At 55.9% G+C, this 21,468-nt stretch overlaps 39 non-coding genes across 39 annotated transcripts; 10 read left to right on the top strand and 29 right to left on the bottom strand.

Annotated features, from left to right (window-relative positions):
* Nucleotides 1-490: 490 nt before the first annotated feature.
* Nucleotides 491-563, bottom strand: Trnam-cau. Its single transcript has one exon. It is a non-coding gene; the product is annotated as a tRNA-Met (tRNA).
* Nucleotides 564-938: 375 nt separating this feature from the next.
* On the bottom strand, nucleotides 939-1,009 carry Trnag-gcc. Its single transcript has one exon. It is a non-coding gene; the product is annotated as a tRNA-Gly (tRNA).
* A 340-nt stretch (nucleotides 1,010-1,349) lies between these two features.
* On the top strand, nucleotides 1,350-1,421 carry Trnaa-ugc. Its single transcript has one exon. It is a non-coding gene; the product is annotated as a tRNA-Ala (tRNA).
* A 592-nt stretch (nucleotides 1,422-2,013) lies between these two features.
* Trnai-aau lies at nucleotides 2,014-2,087 on the bottom strand. Its single transcript has one exon. It is a non-coding gene; the product is annotated as a tRNA-Ile (tRNA).
* Nucleotides 2,088-2,660: 573 nt separating this feature from the next.
* Trnam-cau lies at nucleotides 2,661-2,733 on the bottom strand. Its single transcript has one exon. It is a non-coding gene; the product is annotated as a tRNA-Met (tRNA).
* A 375-nt stretch (nucleotides 2,734-3,108) lies between these two features.
* Trnag-gcc lies at nucleotides 3,109-3,179 on the bottom strand. The gene has a single exon. It is a non-coding gene; the product is annotated as a tRNA-Gly (tRNA).
* Nucleotides 3,180-3,519: 340 nt separating this feature from the next.
* Nucleotides 3,520-3,591, top strand: Trnaa-ugc. The gene has a single exon. It is a non-coding gene; the product is annotated as a tRNA-Ala (tRNA).
* Nucleotides 3,592-4,183: 592 nt separating this feature from the next.
* Trnai-aau lies at nucleotides 4,184-4,257 on the bottom strand. The gene has a single exon. It is a non-coding gene; the product is annotated as a tRNA-Ile (tRNA).
* A 573-nt stretch (nucleotides 4,258-4,830) lies between these two features.
* On the bottom strand, nucleotides 4,831-4,903 carry Trnam-cau. Its single transcript has one exon. It is a non-coding gene; the product is annotated as a tRNA-Met (tRNA).
* A 375-nt stretch (nucleotides 4,904-5,278) lies between these two features.
* Trnag-gcc lies at nucleotides 5,279-5,349 on the bottom strand. The gene has a single exon. It is a non-coding gene; the product is annotated as a tRNA-Gly (tRNA).
* Nucleotides 5,350-5,689: 340 nt separating this feature from the next.
* On the top strand, nucleotides 5,690-5,761 carry Trnaa-ugc. The gene has a single exon. It is a non-coding gene; the product is annotated as a tRNA-Ala (tRNA).
* Nucleotides 5,762-6,353: 592 nt separating this feature from the next.
* Nucleotides 6,354-6,427, bottom strand: Trnai-aau. Its single transcript has one exon. It is a non-coding gene; the product is annotated as a tRNA-Ile (tRNA).
* Nucleotides 6,428-7,000: 573 nt separating this feature from the next.
* Nucleotides 7,001-7,073, bottom strand: Trnam-cau. The gene has a single exon. It is a non-coding gene; the product is annotated as a tRNA-Met (tRNA).
* Nucleotides 7,074-7,448: 375 nt separating this feature from the next.
* Trnag-gcc lies at nucleotides 7,449-7,519 on the bottom strand. Its single transcript has one exon. It is a non-coding gene; the product is annotated as a tRNA-Gly (tRNA).
* A 340-nt stretch (nucleotides 7,520-7,859) lies between these two features.
* Trnaa-ugc lies at nucleotides 7,860-7,931 on the top strand. The gene has a single exon. It is a non-coding gene; the product is annotated as a tRNA-Ala (tRNA).
* A 592-nt stretch (nucleotides 7,932-8,523) lies between these two features.
* On the bottom strand, nucleotides 8,524-8,597 carry Trnai-aau. The gene has a single exon. It is a non-coding gene; the product is annotated as a tRNA-Ile (tRNA).
* A 573-nt stretch (nucleotides 8,598-9,170) lies between these two features.
* Nucleotides 9,171-9,243, bottom strand: Trnam-cau. The gene has a single exon. It is a non-coding gene; the product is annotated as a tRNA-Met (tRNA).
* A 375-nt stretch (nucleotides 9,244-9,618) lies between these two features.
* Nucleotides 9,619-9,689, bottom strand: Trnag-gcc. Its single transcript has one exon. It is a non-coding gene; the product is annotated as a tRNA-Gly (tRNA).
* Nucleotides 9,690-10,029: 340 nt separating this feature from the next.
* Trnaa-ugc lies at nucleotides 10,030-10,101 on the top strand. The gene has a single exon. It is a non-coding gene; the product is annotated as a tRNA-Ala (tRNA).
* Nucleotides 10,102-10,693: 592 nt separating this feature from the next.
* On the bottom strand, nucleotides 10,694-10,767 carry Trnai-aau. Its single transcript has one exon. It is a non-coding gene; the product is annotated as a tRNA-Ile (tRNA).
* Nucleotides 10,768-11,340: 573 nt separating this feature from the next.
* On the bottom strand, nucleotides 11,341-11,413 carry Trnam-cau. The gene has a single exon. It is a non-coding gene; the product is annotated as a tRNA-Met (tRNA).
* Nucleotides 11,414-11,788: 375 nt separating this feature from the next.
* Nucleotides 11,789-11,859, bottom strand: Trnag-gcc. The gene has a single exon. It is a non-coding gene; the product is annotated as a tRNA-Gly (tRNA).
* Nucleotides 11,860-12,199: 340 nt separating this feature from the next.
* Trnaa-ugc lies at nucleotides 12,200-12,271 on the top strand. The gene has a single exon. It is a non-coding gene; the product is annotated as a tRNA-Ala (tRNA).
* Nucleotides 12,272-12,863: 592 nt separating this feature from the next.
* On the bottom strand, nucleotides 12,864-12,937 carry Trnai-aau. Its single transcript has one exon. It is a non-coding gene; the product is annotated as a tRNA-Ile (tRNA).
* Nucleotides 12,938-13,510: 573 nt separating this feature from the next.
* Trnam-cau lies at nucleotides 13,511-13,583 on the bottom strand. The gene has a single exon. It is a non-coding gene; the product is annotated as a tRNA-Met (tRNA).
* A 375-nt stretch (nucleotides 13,584-13,958) lies between these two features.
* On the bottom strand, nucleotides 13,959-14,029 carry Trnag-gcc. Its single transcript has one exon. It is a non-coding gene; the product is annotated as a tRNA-Gly (tRNA).
* A 340-nt stretch (nucleotides 14,030-14,369) lies between these two features.
* On the top strand, nucleotides 14,370-14,441 carry Trnaa-ugc. The gene has a single exon. It is a non-coding gene; the product is annotated as a tRNA-Ala (tRNA).
* Nucleotides 14,442-15,022: 581 nt separating this feature from the next.
* Trnai-aau lies at nucleotides 15,023-15,096 on the bottom strand. The gene has a single exon. It is a non-coding gene; the product is annotated as a tRNA-Ile (tRNA).
* A 573-nt stretch (nucleotides 15,097-15,669) lies between these two features.
* Nucleotides 15,670-15,742, bottom strand: Trnam-cau. Its single transcript has one exon. It is a non-coding gene; the product is annotated as a tRNA-Met (tRNA).
* A 375-nt stretch (nucleotides 15,743-16,117) lies between these two features.
* Nucleotides 16,118-16,188, bottom strand: Trnag-gcc. Its single transcript has one exon. It is a non-coding gene; the product is annotated as a tRNA-Gly (tRNA).
* A 340-nt stretch (nucleotides 16,189-16,528) lies between these two features.
* Nucleotides 16,529-16,600, top strand: Trnaa-ugc. The gene has a single exon. It is a non-coding gene; the product is annotated as a tRNA-Ala (tRNA).
* A 581-nt stretch (nucleotides 16,601-17,181) lies between these two features.
* On the bottom strand, nucleotides 17,182-17,255 carry Trnai-aau. The gene has a single exon. It is a non-coding gene; the product is annotated as a tRNA-Ile (tRNA).
* A 573-nt stretch (nucleotides 17,256-17,828) lies between these two features.
* Nucleotides 17,829-17,901, bottom strand: Trnam-cau. Its single transcript has one exon. It is a non-coding gene; the product is annotated as a tRNA-Met (tRNA).
* A 375-nt stretch (nucleotides 17,902-18,276) lies between these two features.
* Trnag-gcc lies at nucleotides 18,277-18,347 on the bottom strand. The gene has a single exon. It is a non-coding gene; the product is annotated as a tRNA-Gly (tRNA).
* Nucleotides 18,348-18,687: 340 nt separating this feature from the next.
* Nucleotides 18,688-18,759, top strand: Trnaa-ugc. The gene has a single exon. It is a non-coding gene; the product is annotated as a tRNA-Ala (tRNA).
* A 592-nt stretch (nucleotides 18,760-19,351) lies between these two features.
* On the bottom strand, nucleotides 19,352-19,425 carry Trnai-aau. The gene has a single exon. It is a non-coding gene; the product is annotated as a tRNA-Ile (tRNA).
* A 573-nt stretch (nucleotides 19,426-19,998) lies between these two features.
* On the bottom strand, nucleotides 19,999-20,071 carry Trnam-cau. The gene has a single exon. It is a non-coding gene; the product is annotated as a tRNA-Met (tRNA).
* Nucleotides 20,072-20,446: 375 nt separating this feature from the next.
* On the bottom strand, nucleotides 20,447-20,517 carry Trnag-gcc. Its single transcript has one exon. It is a non-coding gene; the product is annotated as a tRNA-Gly (tRNA).
* A 340-nt stretch (nucleotides 20,518-20,857) lies between these two features.
* On the top strand, nucleotides 20,858-20,929 carry Trnaa-ugc. Its single transcript has one exon. It is a non-coding gene; the product is annotated as a tRNA-Ala (tRNA).
* Nucleotides 20,930-21,468: the final 539 nt, after the last annotated feature.

Below are 21,468 nucleotides of genomic sequence, written 5' to 3'. Positions count from 1 at the left end.
TTCGCCCGTATATGTTCTGCTGGCGGTCACGAAACAGTAGCTGTACTGCGAGCAGGACGGGAAACGGCAGCACGCACTGCTGAAACTTGAGACGATTCGTGTGGAAAAAATTCCGTTCCGGTACCGGCAATCGAGCCCGGGCCTCCGGGGTGATAGCCAGGCATCCTAGCCACTAGATCTCACCGGATTTGGGCGTCCGTTCGACGGATCGGATGGTCTCTCGCACATTTCGTGCCGAGGCCCGTGTCGGCACCCTTCTCTCTTTGCGAACGTCATTGCGCATACCGGCTGGCAAGGCGCGCACCTCAAAAGTCTCAGAGCAATGCTTTTGGCTTCATGCTCTACTGGGAGAAGAGGAAAAGGAAAGCTGTCAGTATCAATAACAGGAAGTGTAAATTTTCTCACTGAAGCGTTGAAACGTTGTGGATAACAAACAAGAAATAAGTTCGAGCCCTAGCGACAGCACCACCGTGAGTCACAGAAAATTAAATGCCCCGGGTGAGGATCGAACTCACGACCTTAAAATTATGAGACTTACGCGCTGACTACTGCGCTACCGAGGCACGGGGCGGACCGTTGGTCCTGGGAACTGGGCAAGTAGCGTACCCATTGTTAGACGCAGAGATACTCTACTTGGTGGATAACGTGTTCTGTTGCTACACGTGCATTGCCGGCCCAGTTGATTGTGGTGGTGCTGCAGCTTTTGCAACGATGGGCAGTACTCCCCGTCGTTCAAGTTCATTGCCTCGGAGGCACCTGGACACAGCAACTTGTGAGGCCAGGCCGACGCCAGTCCGCAGAACATGACGCGAGCGTCCGAGTGGGGAACCGCACGTGCTGCGTTCTCGGTTCTTCTCAAGGGAATCCCGCTATACATTCTTGTGGATCGTGCATCTCAAGCGCGCAAGCCACACGGCACCGCGGGAAAAGCAAAACGATGCATCGGCCGGGAATCGAACCCGGGCCGCCCGCGTGGCAGGCGAGCATTCTACCACTGAACCACCGATGCTCAGACCAGTAGCAATCTTTCGCTGCTTCCCCAGCAGATGTCTCGAGATAACGTGGGACTGCCGTCAAGCGCCGTAGCATTCTGTCGAGAAAATGCTGCAGACGCTGAATCCTGCACTGTACCGCCTAAAAATGCCGCCAGAACGCCGTCCTCTGCGTCCTCTTGCGTCGCCGGCGCCGACTCTTGACAAAGGGTGCGAAATGTGCATGGATACGCCGTGCGAATGCATCTGCATGTGCTCCCCTAGCCTACCTCGTAATGCGCCTAGGGCTACGATCACCTTCGGCCGCTGCCGACTGGCGGGAAGCCGACACAGCGCGGCGTGGGGGCGCCCGGTTGTGCGGTGGTGGTGTAAAGGTCAGCATAGTTGCCTTGCAAGCAGTTGATCCGGGTTCGATTCCCGGCCACCGCAGCAGGCTTTCAGCTTTGCGTATGAGTACTTTTGCCACGCGCCGTTAAATTAATGTTCTTTCTCCCTCTTACTCGCTGCAGACCAGCCTACAGTGTGTCTCGACTTGTCTCGACTTTGCTCAGCTGACGCGAGAGCTGACGCTCTCCAGTCGGCCTATATCAAAACGACAAGCACGAGAAACGACTGAGAGAGGCAGGGAGAGGCGAGGCGGTGGACACACAGCACGCCCCTTCATTTCACGGTGGCGTCTCCCTCACTGAATCGGTCTGCAGCTGCGAAAACAAAGGAGAAAGAAAAATAGGAAGCAAAATTGCCAACAGTACCCTGTGTTCCCATGCGGTCACCCGCCCAAGCACTGACAAGGGCCAAAGTTGTTACACGTCGGCAATCGGGCATTTTCTTTCATTTTCTCTTTGCCGTATGAGAACCAGCGTATTCAACATATTGTGACCATTGCCGAGCGAATGCTGCAGCGCTTCCCGACGAGTCGGGTTCGGATCCTCTGCCAACGTCCACGCAGGGCGATGATCTTTTGGTCATCACACTCGCCAGCTGAAATCGGCGCTGCCTTTTCGTAGTAGTAAAAGCCTACTGGCCCGTGGGGGGATCGAACCCACGACCTTCGCGATATTAGCACGACGCTCTAACCAACTGAGCTAACGGGCCTAGACGCGGACGGTTGCTCAGCCCAACGCTGGAAACACGTCGCATGAAGCCACACGCCACTTCTAGGGTCACCGTGTGTCTGCTTCGCCCGTCTATGTTCTGCTGGCGGTCACGAAACAGTAGCTGTACTGCGAGCAGGACGGGAAACGGCAGCACGCACTGCTGAAACTTGAGACGATTCGTGTGGAAAAAATTCCGTTCCGGTACCGGCAATCGAGCCCGGGCCTCCGGGGTGATAGCCAGGCATCCTAGCCACTAGATCTCACCGGATTTGGGCGTCCGTTCGACGGATCGGATGGTCTCTCGCACATTTCGTGCCGAGGCCCGTGTCGGCACCCTTCTCTCTTTGCGAACGTCATTGCGCATACCGGCTGGCAAGGCGCGCACCTCAAAAGTCTCAGAGCAATGCTTTTGGCTTCATGCTCTACTGGGAGAAGAGGAAAAGGAAAGCTGTCAGTATCAATAACAGGAAGTGTAAATTTTCTCTCTGAAGCGTTGAAACGTTGTGGATAACAAACAAGAAATAAGTTCGAGCCCTAGCGACAGCACCACCGTGAGTCACAGAAAATTAAATGCCCCGGGTGAGGATCGAACTCACGACCTTAAAATTATGAGACTTACGCGCTGACTACTGCGCTACCGAGGCACGGGGCGGACCGTTGGTCCTGGGAACTGGGCAAGTAGCGTACCCATTGTTAGACGCAGAGATACTCTACTTGGTGGATAACGTGTTCTGTTGCTACACGTGCATTGCCGGCCCAGTTGATTGTGGTGGTGCTGCAGCTTTTGCAACGATGGGCAGTACTCCCCGTCGTTCAAGTTCATTGCCTCGGAGGCACCTGGACACAGCAACTTGTGAGGCCAGGCCGACGCCAGTCCGCAGAACATGACGCGAGCGTCCGAGTGGGGAACCGCACGTGCTGCGTTCTCGGTTCTTCTCAAGGGAATCCCGCTATACATTCTTGTGGATCGTGCATCTCAAGCGCGCAAGCCACACGGCACCGCGGGAAAAGCAAAACGATGCATCGGCCGGGAATCGAACCCGGGCCGCCCGCGTGGCAGGCGAGCATTCTACCACTGAACCACCGATGCTCAGACCAGTAGCAATCTTTCGCTGCTTCCCCAGCAGATGTCTCGAGATAACGTGGGACTGCCGTCAAGCGCCGTAGCATTCTGTCGAGAAAATGCTGCAGACGCTGAATCCTGCACTGTACTGCCTAAAAATGCCGCCAGAACGCCGTCCTCTGCGTCCTCTTGCGTCGCCGGCGCCGACTCTTGACAAAGGGTGCGAAATGTGCATGGATACGCCGTGCGAATGCATCTGCATGTGCTCCCCTAGCCTACCTCGTAATGCGCCTAGGGCTACGATCACCTTCGGCCGCTGCCGACTGGCGGGAAGCCGACACAGCGCGGCGTGGGGGCGCCCGGTTGTGCGGTGGTGGTGTAAAGGTCAGCATAGTTGCCTTGCAAGCAGTTGATCCGGGTTCGATTCCCGGCCACCGCAGCAGGCTTTCAGCTTTGCGTATGAGTACTTTTGCCACGCGCCGTTAAATTAATGTTCTTTCTCCCTCTTACTCGCTGCAGACCAGCCTACAGTGTGTCTCGACTTGTCTCGACTTTGCTCAGCTGACGCGAGAGCTGACGATCTCCAGTCGGCCTATATCAAAACGACAAGCACGAGAAACGACTGAGAGAGGCAGGGAGAGGCGAGGCGGTGGACACACAGCACGCCCCTTCATTTCACGGTGGCGTCTCCCTCACTGAATCGGTCTGCAGCTGCGAAAACAAAGGAGAAAGAAAAATAGGAAGCAAAATTGCCAACAGTACCCTGTGTTCCCATGCGGTCACCCGCCCAAGCACTGACAAGGGCCAAAGTTGTTACACGTCGGCAATCGGGCATTTTCTTTCATTTTCTCTTTGCCGTATGAGAACCAGCGTATTCAACATATTGTGACCATTGCCGAGCGAATGCTGCAGCGCTTCCCGACGAGTCGGGTTCGGATCCTCTGCCAACGTCCACGCAGGGCGATGATCTTTTGGTCATCACACTCGCCAGCTGAAATCGGCGCTGCCTTTTCGTAGTAGTAAAAGCCTACTGGCCCGTGGGGGGATCGAACCCACGACCTTCGCGTTATTAGCACGACGCTCTAACCAACTGAGCTAACGGGCCTCGACGCGGACGGTTGCTCAGCCCTACGCTGGAAACACGTCGCATGAAGCCACACGCCACTTCTAGGGTCACCGTGTGTCTGCTTCGCCCGTCTATGTTCTGCTGGCGGTCACGAAACAGTAGCTGTACTGCGAGCAGGACGGGAAACGGCAGCACGCACTGCTGAAACTTGAGACGATTCGTGTGGAAAAAATTCCGTTCCGGTACCGGCAATCGAGCCCGGGCCTCCGGGGTGATAGCCAGGCATCCTAGCCACTAGATCTCACCGGATTTGGGCGTCCGTTCGACGGATCGGATGGTCTCTCGCACATTTCGTGCCGAGGCCCGTGTCGGCACCCTTCTCTCTTTGCGAACGTCATTGCGCATACCGGCTGGCAAGGCGCGCACCTCAAAAGTCTCAGAGCAATGCTTTTGGCTTCATGCTCTACTGGGAGAAGAGGAAAAGGAAAGCTGTCAGTATCAATAACAGGAAGTGTAAATTTTCTCTCTGAAGCGTTGAAACGTTGTGGATAACAAACAAGAAATAAGTTCGAGCCCTAGCGACAGCACCACCGTGAGTCACAGAAAATTAAATGCCCCGGGTGAGGATCGAACTCACGACCTTAAAATTATGAGACTTACGCGCTGACTACTGCGCTACCGAGGCACGGGGCGGACCGTTGGTCCTGGGAACTGGGCAAGTAGCGTACCCATTGTTAGACGCAGAGATACTCTACTTGGTGGATAACGTGTTCTGTTGCTACACGTGCATTGCCGGCCCAGTTGATTGTGGTGGTGCTGCAGCTTTTGCAACGATGGGCAGTACTCCCCGTCGTTCAAGTTCATTGCCTCGGAGGCACCTGGACACAGCAACTTGTGAGGCCAGGCCGACGCCAGTCCGCAGAACATGACGCGAGCGTCCGAGTGGGGAACCGCACGTGCTGCGTTCTCGGTTCTTCTCAAGGGAATCCCGCTATACATTCTTGTGGATCGTGCATCTCAAGCGCGCAAGCCACACGGCACCGCGGGAAAAGCAAAACGATGCATCGGCCGGGAATCGAACCCGGGCCGCCCGCGTGGCAGGCGAGCATTCTACCACTGAACCACCGATGCTCAGACCAGTAGCAATCTTTCGCTGCTTCCCCAGCAGATGTCTCGAGATAACGTGGGACTGCCGTCAAGCGCCGTAGCATTCTGTCGAGAAAATGCTGCAGACGCTGAATCCTGCACTGTACCGCCTAAAAATGCCGCCAGAACGCCGTCCTCTGCGTCCTCTTGCGTCGCCGGCGCCGACTCTTGACAAAGGGTGCGAAATGTGCATGGATACGCCGTGCGAATGCATCTGCATGTGCTCCCCTAGCCTACCTCGTAATGCGCCTAGGGCTACGATCACCTTCGGCCGCTGCCGACTGGCGGGAAGCCGACACAGCGCGGCGTGGGGGCGCCCGGTTGTGCGGTGGTGGTGTAAAGGTCAGCATAGTTGCCTTGCAAGCAGTTGATCCGGGTTCGATTCCCGGCCACCGCAGCAGGCTTTCAGCTTTGCGTATGAGTACTTTTGCCACGCGCCGTTAAATTAATGTTCTTTCTCCCTCTTACTCGCTGCAGACCAGCCTACAGTGTGTCTCGACTTGTCTCGACTTTGCTCAGCTGACGCGAGAGCTGACGCTCTCCAGTCGGCCTATATCAAAACGACAAGCACGAGAAACGACTGAGAGAGGCAGGGAGAGGCGAGGCGGTGGACACACAGCACGCCCCTTCATTTCACGGTGGCGTCTCCCTCACTGAATCGGTCTGCAGCTGCGAAAACAAAGGAGAAAGAAAAATAGGAAGCAAAATTGCCAACAGTACCCTGTGTTCCCATGCGGTCACCCGCCCAAGCACTGACAAGGGCCAAAGTTGTTACACGTCGGCAATCGGGCATTTTCTTTCATTTTCTCTTTGCCGTATGAGAACCAGCGTATTCAACATATTGTGACCATTGCCGAGCGAATGCTGCAGCGCTTCCCGACGAGTCGGGTTCGGATCCTCTGCCAACGTCCACGCAGGGCGATGATCTTTTGGTCATCACACTCGCCAGCTGAAATCGGCGCTGCCTTTTCGTAGTAGTAAAAGCCTACTGGCCCGTGGGGGGATCGAACCCACGACCTTCGCGTTATTAGCACGACGCTCTAACCAACTGAGCTAACGGGCCTCGACGCGGACGGTTGCTCAGCCCTACGCTGGAAACACGTCGCATGAAGCCACACGCCACTTCTAGGGTCACCGTGTGTCTGCTTCGCCCGTCTATGTTCTGCTGGCGGTCACGAAACAGTAGCTGTACTGCGAGCAGGACGGGAAACGGCAGCACGCACTGCTGAAACTTGAGACGATTCGTGTGGAAAAAATTCCGTTCCGGTACCGGCAATCGAGCCCGGGCCTCCGGGGTGATAGCCAGGCATCCTAGCCACTAGATCTCACCGGATTTGGGCGTCCGTTCGACGGATCGGATGGTCTCTCGCACATTTCGTGCCGAGGCCCGTGTCGGCACCCTTCTCTCTTTGCGAACGTCATTGCGCATACCGGCTGGCAAGGCGCGCACCTCAAAAGTCTCAGAGCAATGCTTTTGGCTTCATGCTCTACTGGGAGAAGAGGAAAAGGAAAGCTGTCAGTATCAATAACAGGAAGTGTAAATTTTCTCTCTGAAGCGTTGAAACGTTGTGGATAACAAACAAGAAATAAGTTCGAGCCCTAGCGACAGCACCACCGTGAGTCACAGAAAATTAAATGCCCCGGGTGAGGATCGAACTCACGACCTTAAAATTATGAGACTTACGCGCTGACTACTGCGCTACCGAGGCACGGGGCGGACCGTTGGTCCTGGGAACTGGGCAAGTAGCGTACCCATTGTTAGACGCAGAGATACTCTACTTGGTGGATAACGTGTTCTGTTGCTACACGTGCATTGCCGGCCCAGTTGATTGTGGTGGTGCTGCAGCTTTTGCAACGATGGGCAGTACTCCCCGTCGTTCAAGTTCATTGCCTCGGAGGCACCTGGACACAGCAACTTGTGAGGCCAGGCCGACGCCAGTCCGCAGAACATGACGCGAGCGTCCGAGTGGGGAACCGCACGTGCTGCGTTCTCGGTTCTTCTCAAGGGAATCCCGCTATACATTCTTGTGGATCGTGCATCTCAAGCGCGCAAGCCACACGGCACCGCGGGAAAAGCAAAACGATGCATCGGCCGGGAATCGAACCCGGGCCGCCCGCGTGGCAGGCGAGCATTCTACCACTGAACCACCGATGCTCAGACCAGTAGCAATCTTTCGCTGCTTCCCCAGCAGATGTCTCGAGATAACGTGGGACTGCCGTCAAGCGCCGTAGCATTCTGTCGAGAAAATGCTGCAGACGCTGAATCCTGCACTGTACCGCCTAAAAATGCCGCCAGAACGCCGTCCTCTGCGTCCTCTTGCGTCGCCGGCGCCGACTCTTGACAAAGGGTGCGAAATGTGCATGGATACGCCGTGCGAATGCATCTGCATGTGCTCCCCTAGCCTACCTCGTAATGCGCCTAGGGCTACGATCACCTTCGGCCGCTGCCGACTGGCGGGAAGCCGACACAGCGCGGCGTGGGGGCGCCCGGTTGTGCGGTGGTGGTGTAAAGGTCAGCATAGTTGCCTTGCAAGCAGTTGATCCGGGTTCGATTCCCGGCCACCGCAGCAGGCTTTCAGCTTTGCGTATGAGTACTTTTGCCACGCGCCGTTAAATTAATGTTCTTTCTCCCTCTTACTCGCTGCAGACCAGCCTACAGTGTGTCTCGACTTGTCTCGACTTTGCTCAGCTGACGCGAGAGCTGACGCTCTCCAGTCGGCCTATATCAAAACGACAAGCACGAGAAACGACTGAGAGAGGCAGGGAGAGGCGAGGCGGTGGACACACAGCACGCCCCTTCATTTCACGGTGGCGTCTCCCTCACTGAATCGGTCTGCAGCTGCGAAAACAAAGGAGAAAGAAAAATAGGAAGCAAAATTGCCAACAGTACCCTGTGTTCCCATGCGGTCACCCGCCCAAGCACTGACAAGGGCCAAAGTTGTTACACGTCGGCAATCGGGCATTTTCTTTCATTTTCTCTTTGCCGTATGAGAACCAGCGTATTCAACATATTGTGACCATTGCCGAGCGAATGCTGCAGCGCTTCCCGACGAGTCGGGTTCGGATCCTCTGCCAACGTCCACGCAGGGCGATGATCTTTTGGTCATCACACTCGCCAGCTGAAATCGGCGCTGCCTTTTCGTAGTAGTAAAAGCCTACTGGCCCGTGGGGGGATCGAACCCACGACCTTCGCGTTATTAGCACGACGCTCTAACCAACTGAGCTAACGGGCCTCGACGCGGACGGTTGCTCAGCCCTACGCTGGAATCACGTCGCATGAAGCCACACGCCACTTCTAGGGTCACCGTGTGTCTGCTTCGCCCGTCTATGTTCTGCTGGCGGTCACGAAACAGTAGCTGTACTGCGAGCAGGACGGGAAACGGCAGCACGCACTGCTGAAACTTGAGACGATTCGTGTGGAAAAAATTCCGTTCCGGTACCGGCAATCGAGCCCGGGCCTCCGGGGTGATAGCCAGGCATCCTAGCCACTAGATCTCACCGGATTTGGGCGTCCGTTCGACGGATCGGATGGTCTCTCGCACATTTCGTGCCGAGGCCCGTGTCGGCACCCTTCTCTCTTTGCGAACGTCATTGCGCATACCGGCTGGCAAGGCGCGCACCTCAAAAGTCTCAGAGCAATGCTTTTGGCTTCATGCTCTACTGGGAGAAGAGGAAAAGGAAAGCTGTCAGTATCAATAACAGGAAGTGTAAATTTTCTCTCTGAAGCGTTGAAACGTTGTGGATAACAAACAAGAAATAAGTTCGAGCCCTAGCGACAGCACCACCGTGAGTCACAGAAAATTAAATGCCCCGGGTGAGGATCGAACTCACGACCTTAAAATTATGAGACTTACGCGCTGACTACTGCGCTACCGAGGCACGGGGCGGACCGTTGGTCCTGGGAACTGGGCAAGTAGCGTACCCATTGTTAGACGCAGAGATACTCTACTTGGTGGATAACGTGTTCTGTTGCTACACGTGCATTGCCGGCCCAGTTGATTGTGGTGGTGCTGCAGCTTTTGCAACGATGGGCAGTACTCCCCGTCGTTCAAGTTCATTGCCTCGGAGGCACCTGGACACAGCAACTTGTGAGGCCAGGCCGACGCCAGTCCGCAGAACATGACGCGAGCGTCCGAGTGGGGAACCGCACGTGCTGCGTTCTCGGTTCTTCTCAAGGGAATCCCGCTATACATTCTTGTGGATCGTGCATCTCAAGCGCGCAAGCCACACGGCACCGCGGGAAAAGCAAAACGATGCATCGGCCGGGAATCGAACCCGGGCCGCCCGCGTGGCAGGCGAGCATTCTACCACTGAACCACCGATGCTCAGACCAGTAGCAATCTTTCGCTGCTTCCCCAGCAGATGTCTCGAGATAACGTGGGACTGCCGTCAAGCGCCGTAGCATTCTGTCGAGAAAATGCTGCAGACGCTGAATCCTGCACTGTACCGCCTAAAAATGCCGCCAGAACGCCGTCCTCTGCGTCCTCTTGCGTCGCCGGCGCCGACTCTTGACAAAGGGTGCGAAATGTGCATGGATACGCCGTGCGAATGCATCTGCATGTGCTCCCCTAGCCTACCTCGTAATGCGCCTAGGGCTACGATCACCTTCGGCCGCTGCCGACTGGCGGGAAGCCGACACAGCGCGGCGTGGGGGCGCCCGGTTGTGCGGTGGTGGTGTAAAGGTCAGCATAGTTGCCTTGCAAGCAGTTGATCCGGGTTCGATTCCCGGCCACCGCAGCAGGCTTTCAGCTTTGCGTATGAGTACTTTTGCCACGCGCCGTTAAATTAATGTTCTTTCTCCCTCTTACTCGCTGCAGACCAGCCTACAGTGTGTCTCGACTTGTCTCGACTTTGCTCAGCTGACGCGAGAGCTGACGCTCTCCAGTCGGCCTATATCAAAACGACAAGCACGAGAAACGACTGAGAGAGGCAGGGAGAGGCGAGGCGGTGGACACACAGCACGCCCCTTCATTTCACGGTGGCGTCTCCCTCACTGAATCGGTCTGCAGCTGCGAAAACAAAGGAGAAAGAAAAATAGGAAGCAAAATTGCCAACAGTACCCTGTGTTCCCATGCGGTCACCCGCCCAAGCACTGACAAGGGCCAAAGTTGTTACACGTCGGCAATCGGGCATTTTCTTTCATTTTCTCTTTGCCGTATGAGAACCAGCGTATTCAACATATTGTGACCATTGCCGAGCGAATGCTGCAGCGCTTCCCGACGAGTCGGGTTCGGATCCTCTGCCAACGTCCACGCAGGGCGATGATCTTTTGGTCATCACACTCGCCAGCTGAAATCGGCGCTGCCTTTTCGTAGTAGTAAAAGCCTACTGGCCCGTGGGGGGATCGAACCCACGACCTTCGCGTTATTAGCACGACGCTCTAACCAACTGAGCTAACGGGCCTCGACGCGGACGGTTGCTCAGCCCTACGCTGGAAACACGTCGCATGAAGCCACACGCCACTTCTAGGGTCACCGTGTGTCTGCTTCGCCCGTCTATGTTCTGCTGGCGGTCACGAAACAGTAGCTGTACTGCGAGCAGGACGGGAAACGGCAGCACGCACTGCTGAAACTTGAGACGATTCGTGTGGAAAAAATTCCGTTCCGGTACCGGCAATCGAGCCCGGGCCTCCGGGGTGATAGCCAGGCATCCTAGCCACTAGATCTCACCGGATTTGGGCGTCCGTTCGACGGATCGGATGGTCTCTCGCACATTTCGTGCCGAGGCCCGTGTCGGCACCCTTCTCTCTTTGCGAACGTCATTGCGCATACCGGCTGGCAAGGCGCGCACCTCAAAAGTCTCAGAGCAATGCTTTTGGCTTCATGCTCTACTGGGAGAAGAGGAAAAGGAAAGCTGTCAGTATCAATAACAGGAAGTGTAAATTTTCTCTCTGAAGCGTTGAAACGTTGTGGATAACAAACAAGAAATAAGTTCGAGCCCTAGCGACAGCACCACCGTGAGTCACAGAAAATTAAATGCCCCGGGTGAGGATCGAACTCACGACCTTAAAATTATGAGACTTACGCGCTGACTACTGCGCTACCGAGGCACGGGGCGGACCGTTGGTCCTGGGAACTGGGCAAGTAGCGTACCCATTGTTAGACGCAGAGATACTCTACTTGGTGGATAACGTGTTCTGTTGCTACACGTGCATTGCCGGCCCAGTTGATTGTGGTGGTGCTGCAGCTTTTGCAACGATGGGCAGTACTCCCCGTCGTTCAAGTTCATTGCCTCGGAGGCACCTGGACACAGCAACTTGTGAGGCCAGGCCGACGCCAGTCCGCAGAACATGACGCGAGCGTCCGAGTGGGGAACCGCACGTGCTGCGTTCTCGGTTCTTCTCAAGGGAATCCCGCTATACATTCTTGTGGATCGTGCATCTCAAGCGCGCAAGCCACACGGCACCGCGGGAAAAGCAAAACGATGCATCGGCCGGGAAACGAACCCGGGCCGCCCGCGTGGCAGGCGAGCATTCTACCACTGAACCACCGATGCTCAGACCAGTAGCAACCTTTCGCTGCTTCCCCAGCAGATGTCTCGAGATAACGTGGGACTGCCGTCAAGCGCCGTAGCATTCTGTCGATAAAATGCTGCAGACGCTGAATCCTGCACTGTACCGCCTAAAAATGCCGCCAGAACGCCGTCCTCTGCGTCCTCTTGCGTCGCCGGCGCCGACTCTTGACAAAGGGTGCGAAATGTGCATGGATACGCCGTGCGAATGCATCTGCATGTGCTCCCCTAGCCTACCTCGTAATGCGCCTAGGGCTACGATCACCTTCGGCCGCTGCCGACTGGCGGGAAGCCGACACAGCGCGGCGTGGGGGCGCCCGGTTGTGCGGTGGTGGTGTAAAGGTCAGCATAGTTGCCTTGCAAGCAGTTGATCCGGGTTCGATTCCCGGCCACCGCAGCAGGCTTTCAGCTTTGCGTATGAGTACTTTTGCCACGCGCCGTTAAATTAATGTTCTTTCTCCCTCTTACTCGCTGCAGACCAGCCTACAGTGTGTCTCGACTTGTCTCGACTTTGCTCAGCTGACGCGAGAGCTGACGCTCTCCAGTCGGCCTATATCAAAACGACAAGCACGAGAAACGACTGAGAGAGGCAGGGAGAGGCGAGGCGGTGGACACACAGCACGCCCCTTCATTTCACGGTGGCGTCTCCCTCACTGAATCGGTCTGCAGCTGCGAAAACAAAGGAGAAAGAAAAATAGGAAGCAAAATTGCCAACAGTACCCTGTGTTCCCATGCGGTCACCCGCCCAAGCACTGACAAGGGCCAAAGTTGTTACACGTCGGCAATCGGGCATTTTCTTTCATTTTCTCTTTGCCGTATGAGAACCAGCGTATTCAACATATTGTGACCATTGCCGAGCGAATGCTGCAGCGCTTCCCGACGAGTCGGGTTCGGATCCTCTGCCAACGTCCACGCAGGGCGATGATCTTTTGGTCATCACACTCGCCAGCTGAAATCGGCGCTGCCTTTTCGTAGTAGTAAAAGCCTACTGGCCCGTGGGGGGATCGAACCCACGACCTTCGCGTTATTAGCACGACGCTCTAACCAACTGAGCTAACGGGCCTCGACGCGGACGGTTGCTCAGCCCTACGCTGGAAACACGTCGCATGAAGCCACACGCCACTTCTAGGGTCACCGTGTGTCTGCTTCGCCCGTCTATGTTCTGCTGGCGGTCACGAAACAGTAGCTGTACTGCGAGCAGGACGGGAAACGGCAGCACGCACTGCTGAAACTTGAGACGATTCGTGTGGAAAAAATTCCGTTCCGGTACCGGCAATCGAGCCCGGGCCTCCGGGGTGATAGCCAGGCATCCTAGCCACTAGATCTCACCGGATTTGGGCGTCCGTTCGACGGATCGGATGGTCTCTCGCACATTTCGTGCCGAGGCCCGTGTCGGCACCCTTCTCTCTTTGCGAACGTCATTGCGCATACCGGCTGGCAAGGCGCGCACCTCAAAAGTCTCAGAGCAATGCTTTTGGCTTCATGCTCTACTGGGAGAAGAGGAAAAGGAAAGCTGTCAGTATCAATAACAGGAAGTGTAAATTTTCTCTCTGAAGCGTTGAAACGTTGTGGATAACAAACAAGAAATAAGTTCGAGCCCTAGCGACAGCACCACCGTGAGTCACAGAAAATTAAATGCCCCGGGTGAGGATCGAACTCACGACCTTAAAATTATGAGACTTACGCGCTGACTACTGCGCTACCGAGGCACGGGGCGGACCGTTGGTCCTGGGAACTGGGCAAGTAGCGTACCCATTGTTAGACGCAGAGATACTCTACTTGGTGGATAACGTGTTCTGTTGCTACACGTGCATTGCCGGCCCAGTTGATTGTGGTGGTGCTGCAGCTTTTGCAACGATGGGCAGTACTCCCCGTCGTTCAAGTTCATTGCCTCGGAGGCACCTGGACACAGCAACTTGTGAGGCCAGGCCGACGCCAGTCCGCAGAACATGACGCGAGCGTCCGAGTGGGGAACCGCACGTGCTGCGTTCTCGGTTCTTCTCAAGGGAATCCCGCTATACATTCTTGTGGATCGTGCATCTCAAGCGCGCAAGCCACACGGCACCGCGGGAAAAGCAAAACGATGCATCGGCCGGGAAACGAACCCGGGCCGCCCGCGTGGCAGGCGAGCATTCTACCACTGAACCACCGATGCTCAGACCAGTAGCAACCTTTCGCTGCTTCCCCAGCAGATGTCTCGAGATAACGTGGGACTGCCGTCAAGCGCCGTAGCATTCTGTCGATAAAATGCTGCAGACGCTGAATCCTGCACTGTACCGCCTAAAAATGCCGCCAGAACGCCGTCCTCTGCGTCCTCTTGCGTCGCCGGCGCCGACTCTTGACAAAGGGTGCGAAATGTGCATGGATACGCCGTGCGAATGCATCTGCATGTGCTCCCCTAGCCTACCTCGTAATGCGCCTAGGGCTACGATCACCTTCGGCCGCTGCCGACTGGCGGGAAGCCGACACAGCGCGGCGTGGGGGCGCCCGGTTGTGCGGTGGTGGTGTAAAGGTCAGCATAGTTGCCTTGCAAGCAGTTGATCCGGGTTCGATTCCCGGCCACCGCAGCAGGCTTTCAGCTTTGCGTATGAGTACTTTTGCCACGCGCCGTTAAATTAATGTTCTTTCTCCCTCTTACTCGCTGCAGACCAGCCTACAGTGTGTCTCGACTTGTCTCGACTTTGCGAGAGCTGACGCTCTCCAGTCGGCCTATATCAAAACGACAAGCACGAGAAACGACTGAGAGAGGCAGGGAGAGGCGAGGCGGTGGACACACAGCACGCCCCTTCATTTCACGGTGGCGTCTCCCTCACTGAATCGGTCTGCAGCTGCGAAAACAAAGGAGAAAGAAAAATAGGAAGCAAAATTGCCAACAGTACCCTGTGTTCCCATGCGGTCACCCGCCCAAGCACTGACAAGGGCCAAAGTTGTTACACGTCGGCAATCGGGCATTTTCTTTCATTTTCTCTTTGCCGTATGAAAACCAGCGTATTCAACATATTGTGACCATTGCCGAGCGAATGCTGCAGCGCTTCCCGACGAGTCGGGTTCGGATCCTCTGCCAACGTCCACGCAGGGCGATGATCTTTTGGTCATCACACTCGCCAGCTGAAATCGGCGCTGCCTTTTCGTAGTAGTAAAAGCCTACTGGCCCGTGGGGGGATCGAACCCACGACCTTCGCGTTATTAGCACGACGCTCTAACCAACTGAGCTAACGGGCCTCCACGCGGACGGTTGCTCAGCCCTACGCTGGAAACACGTGGCATGAAGCCACACGCCACTTCTAGGGTCACCGTGTGTCTGCTTCGCCCGTATATGTTCTGCTGGCGGTCACGAAACAGTAGCTGTACTGCGAGCAGGACGGGAAACGGCAGCACGCACTGCTGAAACTTGAGACGATTCGTGTGGAAAAAATTCCGTTCCGGTACCGGCAATCGAGCCCGGGCCTCCGGGGTGATAGCCAGGCATCCTAGCCACTAGATCTCACCGGATTTGGGCGTCCGTTCGACGGATCGGATGGTCTCTCGCACATTTCGTGCCGAGGCCCGTGTCGGCACCCTTCTCTCTTTGCGAACGTCATTGCGCATACCGGCTGGCAAGGCGCGCACCTCAAAAGTCTCAGAGCAATGCTTTTGGCTTCATGCTCTACTGGGAGAAGAGGAAAAGGAAAGCTGTCAGTATCAATAACAGGAAGTGTAAATTTTCTCTCTGAAGCGTTGAAACGTTGTGGATAACAAACAAGAAATAAGTTCGAGCCCTAGCGACAGCACCACCGTGAGTCACAGAAAATTAAATGCCCCGGGTGAGGATCGAACTCACGACCTTAAAATTATGAGACTTACGCGCTGACTACTGCGCTACCGAGGCACGGGGCGGACCGTTGGTCCTGGGAACTGGGCAAGTAGCGTACCCATTGTTAGACGCAGAGATACTCTACTTGGTGGATAACGTGTTCTGTTGCTACACGTGCATTGCCGGCCCAGTTGATTGTGGTGGTGCTGCAGCTTTTGCAACGATGGGCAGTACTCCCCGTCGTTCAAGTTCATTGCCTCGGAGGCACCTGGACACAGCAACTTGTGAGGCCAGGCCGACGCCAGTCCGCAGAACATGACGCGAGCGTCCGAGTGGGGAACCGCACGTGCTGCGTTCTCGGTTCTTCTCAAGGGAATCCCGCTATACATTCTTGTGGATCGTGCATCTCAAGCGCGCAAGCCACACGGCACCGCGGGAAAAGCAAAACGATGCATCGGCCGGGAATCGAACCCGGGCCGCCCGCGTGGCAGGCGAGCATTCTACCACTGAACCACCGATGCTCAGACCAGTAGCAATCTTTCGCTGCTTCCCCAGCAGATGTCTCGAGATAACGTGGGACTGCCGTCAAGCGCCGTAGCATTCTGTCGAGAAAATGCTGCAGACGCTGAATCCTGCACTGTACCGCCTAAAAATGCCGCCAGAACGCCGTCCTCTGCGTCCTCTTGCGTCGCCGGCGCCGACTCTTGACAAAGGGTGCGAAATGTGCATGGATACGCCGTGCGAATGCATCTGCATGTGCTCCCCTAGCCTACCTCGTAATGCGCCTAGGGCTACGATCACCTTCGGCCGCTGCCGACTGGCGGGAAGCCGACACAGCGCGGCGTGGGGGCGCCCGGTTGTGCGGTGGTGGTGTAAAGGTCAGCATAGTTGCCTTGCAAGCAGTTGATCCGGGTTCGATTCCCGGCCACCGCAGCAGGCTTTCAGCTTTGCGTATGAGTACTTTTGCCACGCGCCGTTAAATTAATGTTCTTTCTCCCTCTTACTCGCTGCAGACCAGCCTACAGTGTGTCTCGACTTGTCTCGACTTTGCGAGAGCTGACGCTCTCCAGTCGGCCTATATCAAAACGACAAGCACGAGAAACGACTGAGAGAGGCAGGGAGAGGCGAGGCGGTGGACACACAGCACGCCCCTTCATTTCACGGTGGCGTCTCCCTCACTGAATCGGTCTGCAGCTGCGAAAACAAAGGAGAAAGAAAAATAGGAAGCAAAATTGCCAACAGTACCCTGTGTTCCCATGCGGTCACCCGCCCAAGCACTGACAAGGGCCAAAGTTGTTACACGTCGGCAATCGGGCATTTTCTTTCATTTTCTCTTTGCCGTATGAAAACCAGCGTATTCAACATATTGTGACCATTGCCGAGCGAATGCTGCAGCGCTTCCCGACGAGTCGGGTTCGGATCCTCTGCCAACGTCCACGCAGGGCGATGATCTTTTGGTCATCACACTCGCCAGCTGAAATCGGCGCTGCCTTTTCGTAGTAGTAAAAGCCTACTGGCCCGTGGGGGGATCGAACCCACGACCTTCGCGTTATTAGCACGACGCTCTAACCAACTGAGCTAACGGGCCTCCACGCGGACGGTTGCTCAGCCCTACGCTGGAAACACGTGGCATGAAGCCACACGCCACTTCTAGGGTCACCGTGTGTCTGCTTCGCCCGTATATGTTCTGCTGGCGGTCACGAAACAGTAGCTGTACTGCGAGCAGGACGGGAAACGGCAGCACGCACTGCTGAAACTTGAGACGATTCGTGTGGAAAAAATTCCGTTCCGGTACCGGCAATCGAGCCCGGGCCTCCGGGGTGATAGCCAGGCATCCTAGCCACTAGATCTCACCGGATTTGGGCGTCCGTTCGACGGATCGGATGGTCTCTCGCACATTTCGTGCCGAGGCCCGTGTCGGCACCCTTCTCTCTTTGCGAACGTCATTGCGCATACCGGCTGGCAAGGCGCGCACCTCAAAAGTCTCAGAGCAATGCTTTTGGCTTCATGCTCTACTGGGAGAAGAGGAAAAGGAAAGCTGTCAGTATCAATAACAGGAAGTGTAAATTTTCTCTCTGAAGCGTTGAAACGTTGTGGATAACAAACAAGAAATAAGTTCGAGCCCTAGCGACAGCACCACCGTGAGTCACAGAAAATTAAATGCCCCGGGTGAGGATCGAACTCACGACCTTAAAATTATGAGACTTACGCGCTGACTACTGCGCTACCGAGGCACGGGGCGGACCGTTGGTCCTGGGAACTGGGCAAGTAGCGTACCCATTGTTAGACGCAGAGATACTCTACTTGGTGGATAACGTGTTCTGTTGCTACACGTGCATTGCCGGCCCAGTTGATTGTGGTGGTGCTGCAGCTTTTGCAACGATGGGCAGTACTCCCCGTCGTTCAAGTTCATTGCCTCGGAGGCACCTGGACACAGCAACTTGTGAGGCCAGGCCGACGCCAGTCCGCAGAACATGACGCGAGCGTCCGAGTGGGGAACCGCACGTGCTGCGTTCTCGGTTCTTCTCAAGGGAATCCCGCTATACATTCTTGTGGATCGTGCATCTCAAGCGCGCAAGCCACACGGCACCGCGGGAAAAGCAAAACGATGCATCGGCCGGGAATCGAACCCGGGCCGCCCGCGTGGCAGGCGAGCATTCTACCACTGAACCACCGATGCTCAGACCAGTAGCAATCTTTCGCTGCTTCCCCAGCAGATGTCTCGAGATAACGTGGGACTGCCGTCAAGCGCCGTAGCATTCTGTCGAGAAAATGCTGCAGACGCTGAATCCTGCACTGTACTGCCTAAAAATGCCGCCAGAACGCCGTCCTCTGCGTCCTCTTGCGTCGCCGGCGCCGACTCTTGACAAAGGGTGCGAAATGTGCATGGATACGCCGTGCGAATGCATCTGCATGTGCTCCCCTAGCCTACCTCGTAATGCGCCTAGGGCTACGATCACCTTCGGCCGCTGCCGACTGGCGGGAAGCCGACACAGCGCGGCGTGGGGGCGCCCGGTTGTGCGGTGGTGGTGTAAAGGTCAGCATAGTTGCCTTGCAAGCAGTTGATCCGGGTTCGATTCCCGGCCACCGCAGCAGGCTTTCAGCTTTGCGTATGAGTACTTTTGCCACGCGCCGTTAAATTAATGTTCTTTCTCCCTCTTACTCGCTGCAGACCAGCCTACAGTGTGTCTCGACTTGTCTCGACTTTGCTCAGCTGACGCGAGAGCTGACGCTCTCCAGTCGGCCTATATCAAAACGACAAGCACGAGAAACGACTGAGAGAGGCAGGGAGAGGCGAGGCGGTGGACACACAGCACGCCCCTTCATTTCACGGTGGCGTCTCCCTCACTGAATCGGTCTGCAGCTGCGAAAACAAAGGAGAAAGAAAAATAGGAAGCAAAATTGCCAACAGTACCCTGTGTTCCCATGCGGTCACCCGCCCAAGCACTGACAAGGGCCAAAGTTGTTACACGTCGGCAATCGGGCATTTTCTTTCATTTTCTCTTTGCCGTATGAGAACCAGCGTATTCAACATATTGTGACCATTGCCGAGCGAATGCTGCAGCGCTTCCCGACGAGTCGGGTTCGGATCCTCTGCCAACGTCCACGCAGGGCGATGATCTTTTGGTCATCACACTCGCCAGCTGAAATCGGCGCTGCCTTTTCGTAGTAGTAAAAGCCTACTGGCCCGTGGGGGGATCGAACCCACGACCTTCGCGTTATTAGCACGACGCTCTAACCAACTGAGCTAACGGGCCTCGACGCGGACGGTTGCTCAGCCCTACGCTGGAAACACGTCGCATGAAGCCACACGCCACTTCTAGGGTCACCGTGTGTCTGCTTCGCCCGTCTATGTTCTGCTGGCGGTCACGAAACAGTAGCTGTACTGCGAGCAGGACGGGAAACGGCAGCACGCACTGCTGAAACTTGAGACGATTCGTGTGGAAAAAATTCCGTTCCGGTACCGGCAAACGAGCCCGGGCCTCCGGGGTGATAGCCAGGCATCCTAGCCACTAGATCTCACCGGATTTGGGCGTCCGTTCGACGGATCGGATGGTCTCTCGCACATTTCGTGCCGAGGCCCGTGTCGGCACCCTTCTCTCTTTGCGAACGTCATTGCGCATACCGGCTGGCAAGGCGCGCACCTCAAAAGTCTCAGAGCAATGCTTTTGGCTTCATGCTCTACTGGGAGAAGAGGAAAAGGAAAGCTGTCAGTATCAATAACAGGAAGTGTAAATTTTCTCTCTGAAGCGTTGAAACGTTGTGGATAACAAACAAGAAATAAGTTCGAGCCCTAGCGACAGCACCACCGTGAGTCACAGAAAATTAAATGCCCCGGGTGAGGATCGAACTCACGACCTTAAAATTATGAGACTTACGCGCTGACTACTGCGCTACCGAGGCACGGGGCGGACCGTTGGTCCTGGGAACTGGGCAAGTAGCGTACCCATTGTTAGACGCAGAGATACTCTACTTGGTGGATAACGTGTTCTGTTGCTACACGTGCATTGCCGGCCCAGTTGATTGTGGTGGTGCTGCAGCTTTTGCAACGATGGGCAGTACTCCCCGTCGTTCAAGTTCATTGCCTCGGAGGCACCTGGACACAGCAACTTGTGAGGCCAGGCCGACGCCAGTCCGCAGAACATGACGCGAGCGTCCGAGTGGGGAACCGCACGTGCTGCGTTCTCGGTTCTTCTCAAGGGAATCCCGCTATACATTCTTGTGGATCGTGCATCTCAAGCGCGCAAGCCACACGGCACCGCGGGAAAAGCAAAACGATGCATCGGCCGGGAATCGAACCCGGGCCGCCCGCGTGGCAGGCGAGCATTCTACCACTGAACCACCGATGCTCAGACCAGTAGCAATCTTTCGCTGCTTCCCCAGCAGATGTCTCGAGATAACGTGGGACTGCCGTCAAGCGCCGTAGCATTCTGTCGAGAAAATGCTGCAGACGCTGAATCCTGCACTGTACTGCCTAAAAATGCCGCCAGAACGCCGTCCTCTGCGTCCTCTTGCGTCGCCGGCGCCGACTCTTGACAAAGGGTGCGAAATGTGCATGGATACGCCGTGCGAATGCATCTGCATGTGCTCCCCTAGCCTACCTCGTAATGCGCCTAGGGCTACGATCACCTTCGGCCGCTGCCGACTGGCGGGAAGCCGACACAGCGCGGCGTGGGGGCGCCCGGTTGTGCGGTGGTGGTGTAAAGGTCAGCATAGTTGCCTTGCAAGCAGTTGATCCGGGTTCGATTCCCGGCCACCGCAGCAGGCTTTCAGCTTTGCGTATGAGTACTTTTGCCACGCGCCGTTAAATTAATGTTCTTTCTCCCTCTTACTCGCTGCAGACCAGCCTACAGTGTGTCTCGACTTGTCTCGACTTTGCTCAGCTGACGCGAGAGCTGACGCTCTCCAGTCGGCCTATATCAAAACGACAAGCACGAGAAACGACTGAGAGAGGCAGGGAGAGGCGAGGCGGTGGACACACAGCACGCCCCTTCATTTCACGGTGGCGTCTCCCTCACTGAATCGGTCTGCAGCTGCGAAAACAAAGGAGAAAGAAAAATAGGAAGCAAAATTGCCAACAGTACCCTGTGTTCCCATGCGGTCACCCGCCCAAGCACTGACAAGGGCCAAAGTTGTTACACGTCGGCAATCGGGCATTTTCTTTCATTTTCTCTTTGCCGTATGAGAACCAGCGTATTCAACATATTGTGACCATTGCCGAGCGAATGCTGCAGCGCTTCCCGACGAGTCGGGTTCGGATCCTCTGCCAACGTCCACGCAGGGCGATGATCTTTTGGTCA

This window comes from Schistocerca piceifrons, unplaced genomic scaffold, assembly GCF_021461385.2.
Source record: "Schistocerca piceifrons isolate TAMUIC-IGC-003096 unplaced genomic scaffold, iqSchPice1.1 HiC_scaffold_567, whole genome shotgun sequence".
Classification (NCBI taxonomy): Eukaryota; Metazoa; Arthropoda; class Insecta; order Orthoptera; family Acrididae; genus Schistocerca; species Schistocerca piceifrons.
Note: the sequence above shows the minus strand (reverse complement) of the source record. Positions and strands in the feature narration are given on the sequence as shown.